Source organism: Zingiber officinale, chromosome 4A, assembly GCF_018446385.1.
Source record: "Zingiber officinale cultivar Zhangliang chromosome 4A, Zo_v1.1, whole genome shotgun sequence".
In the NCBI taxonomy this organism is placed as follows: Eukaryota; Viridiplantae; Streptophyta; class Magnoliopsida; order Zingiberales; family Zingiberaceae; genus Zingiber; species Zingiber officinale.
This window is the reverse complement of record NC_055992.1, coordinates 74,061,190-74,064,840: the sequence shown is the minus strand read 5'-3', so window position 1 is coordinate 74,064,840 and position 3,651 is coordinate 74,061,190. Positions and strand designations below refer to the sequence as shown.

At 36.7% G+C, this 3,651-nt stretch overlaps 1 non-coding gene across 1 annotated transcript; it reads left to right on the top strand.

Annotated features, from left to right (window-relative positions):
* Nucleotides 1-3,277: 3,277 nt before the first annotated feature.
* LOC121973993 lies at nt 3,278-3,383 on the top strand. Its single transcript, XR_006109883.1, has one exon. It is a non-coding gene; the product is annotated as a small nucleolar RNA R71 (small nucleolar RNA).
* The last annotated feature ends 268 nt before the right edge of the window (nt 3,384-3,651 follow it).

Here is a 3,651-nt window from a genome sequence, read left to right as displayed (position 1 = left end):
GACACAGGGATCAAAAACAAAGCAGGACCTAACCAACTTGGTTGATCACATCAAAACACCCACGGGATCTAACACCTTTATGCTCGATCGAGTTTTGTCTGGCTGAGCACATGTAAGCACATTTATGCTCGCTCAGCCTTCACTCGACCAGCAATATACTAAAAGCTTTATAAGACTAAGTATCTTTATGCTCGGTCGGGTTTTGCTCAGTCGAGCACATGTAAGCACATAGATGCTTGCTCGGCCTTCACTCGGTCGGTAATAGACTAAAAGCTTTATAAGACTACGTACCTTTACGCTTGGTCGGGTTTTGTTCGGGTGACTACATGTAAGCACATAGGTGCTCGCTTGACCTTCGCTCGGCCAGTAATACACTAAAAACTATATAAAACTAAGTACCTTTACGCTCGATTAGGCTTTGTCTGGTCGAGCACATATAAGCACATGGTGCTCGCTCGGCCTTCACTCGGCCGGTAATATACTAAAAATTATATAAAACTATGTACTTTTATGCTCAGTCAAGCTTTGTCTGGCCGAGCACATGTAAGCACATTGGTGCTCACTCGGCCTTCACTCGGCTGGTAATATACTAAAAACTGTATAAAACTAAGTACCTTTACGCTCGATCAGACTTTTTCCGACCGAGCACATGTAAGCACATTGGTGCTTGCTTGTCCTTCACTCGATCGGTAATATACTAAAAACTGTATAAGACTAAGTACCTTTACGCTCTGTCGGGCTTTGCCTGACCGAGCGCCTGCAAAAATTCTTTTATTTGGTCGTTCATTATCATACATTCACCCAGCTATACACCCCTCCTATCTTTCTCGACCATGACTTCTACTTCATTTGCCAGGCTAATCCGTCATAACTCATATCCTTATTATTTTTTTTCAATTGCACATTTATAATGATGCAACTGGTGGGATTTCTATTTTTTCAAATGAGCTTTAATGATTCAAGCATTAATCTAGTGACCAAGATGTAGTTAAGAAATTACTATAGGCATTCAAGTACTCATCAAGTCTAATGAATCATGACTATTTTCAGAACCTTCAACTCTCAAAATAAGACAAAGTGTAAAGAGATCCTTAAACTAGACTAGAGTCAAATCCTTTTAATGAAATACAATGCTCATATCCTACTATTTATGATAGAGAAATGTAGATCACCAAACATACTAGTACTAATTACCTAATAACATGAATCTAAATGATAAGCGTATGAAAAATTTTGCTATCAAACAAATGTTATGCTCATCTTGTTTCACTAGAGATAGAAAAATAAATCACTAAATATATTACTACCAAAAAGCATGATTCATGACATCTAGATAATAAACATTCTAGAAGTTTACTCTTGGACAAGTCAGTAGTAATAGTATGGATAGTGTAACTCAAAATACCTCAAAACTTGAAATAATTATTATCAAAATCTAAACTATAACCCAACCCAACATATATGCATCTAATAATGCATCTCCCAAACTTAAACTTTTTATTGTCCCAATGAAAATAAAGTCAAATATGAAAGAGAGTTACAGTTAAAGGAGTTACAAGTGAGACGTACCAAGCTAATGGGTCAATCAAGTTCTAAAATTACTCATTATCCTCAAGCCTCCTAAACAATGTATCCTGAAAAAGAAGTATGGACAAGAAAGACTAAGTAAAGGAATTGGGTTAAGAAAAGAGAAAATAAAATAAACTGAAATAATAACAAGAAAGGAACTTGGGTTGCCTCCCAAGAAGCGTTTGTTTTATATCCTAAGCTCGACCATCTCATGTGATATATTGAAATCTCGCTCTTGGAGGGGTAAGATTTTTTAACTCCCTCTTACCAAAGGCTCTTATTATGGAGGGAGCTTTCATCATAGGAGATATAAAGTGAAGTATTACTCTCTCCATCTTCGTCTTCTTGGAAGTTCTTTTAAGTGGTCGAAAACGGTTCAGATTGAGCTTCCAATTATAGGCCCAAGTGAAACATGCACATCTAAAAGAAAAGCATATCTCCTTCAAACAAGCTATAATAGACAGAACTAAAACCATATTAAAGTTGATGAAACATGGATTAAAATTTGAATCACATCCCATAAAATCAATTATAGGTACCTTTATGAAGTTTTCTAAAAGATCGCTAGTGATAATTACTTTGCATTGCTAAGAGATACCTGAAAGTTTTAAACAAGTGGATGTGAATTCTTCTAGATCAATAGATGGTTCTAGCTCAGGCTCAGGTAATAGGGTAACTAAAGGTGGTGATTCTTGAGACTCTGCCATTACTTCATAAGTCCCTACACATTGATCCATAACTTGCACAAATCTTTCAACTCTCATAGTCTCAAAGGGATGTGTGGACAAAGGTGATGATTCTTGAGATGTTGTTTCTACAACACAACTCCCTACACTTCCTTCCAAATCATTAACATTATCACATACTGTGAAGAACATTCCAACATTAATACCTTTAGCAGGAGAATCAACAACTTCACTTGTAGTCTTAAATTGATCTACCTCATCACATTCATCATCTGAAAATTCTATTTCACTATAATGCCCTGTATCCCCAGAAGTTAGATCTAAAAGTTTGCTGACTACTACATTATCATTACACTCCTCATCTAAAAAGTCCTCATCTTTATACACATCAAGAAATTTTCACTCAACCATATTGATATCACAGAATTTGCCAAAGTCTTTATCTTTATTGAGCCCAACTAGCCTTTGTGGAAATGGAATCCTAAGTGGAGGTCTTGGGAATGATTGAGCTTGTGGCTGAGGTTCAACTTGCTTATCTAGTGATGGGGTGATCTATCATTAAGGGAAAGATACTTGTGGCCTTTGGACACTTTCTCGGGTAATGGAACTGAGTTTTTGTGAATTTCTATTATTTTTCTCCTTAATACTATACAAGTCCTTCTCCAGAAGTTTTTTATGATTCTTGTTAGAACTATTTTGAAATTATATTATCAATCTTTAACTCTAACTGTTCAAACCTCTCATTCTGTGACTTGTGATTTTCAAAACCCTTGGATGGTTGAACTGCATTTTATTTAGTAGGCTCTTTTACCTTTATGACTTGCACTTCTAGAGTTCTCGAGGGAAATTCCATCCAATTTTTATCTAACCATTCATAAATGTTCAATGTAACATGATTAATTGATGTGAATGCTTCGTCTACACTTTTTTTTATAAAAGAACCTCCAGCAGATGAATCCAATAATAACTTATCTAAAAAAGAAATTCCCATGTAGAATATGTGCAATTGCAGCCACCTTTCTAAACCATGATGAGGACGCTACCTTAATAAGCTTTTGAATCTCTTCCATGCCTCAACTAGTGATTCTCCATCTACCTGAGCAAAACTTGTAATGCAATTCCTCATATACCTTGTTCTTCTTCGAGGGAAAAAATAATTTAGAAATCACTGCTCCAATTGTTCCCAATTTGTGATGCTTTGAGAATGGAGTCTTTGCCCTATCCTTGATACTGAAAGGAAATTCCATCAACCGAATGGCATCCGCTGGGAAATTCCATCAATCAAAAATGCCGACGAAGACGAAGAGGACGTCGAGGTAGACAAGGAAACCATCCCAGCCACCCCTGGCGAGAGTTCGAGCATGGCGGCTGATCTACTCCAAAGAGGCCAGCCCTC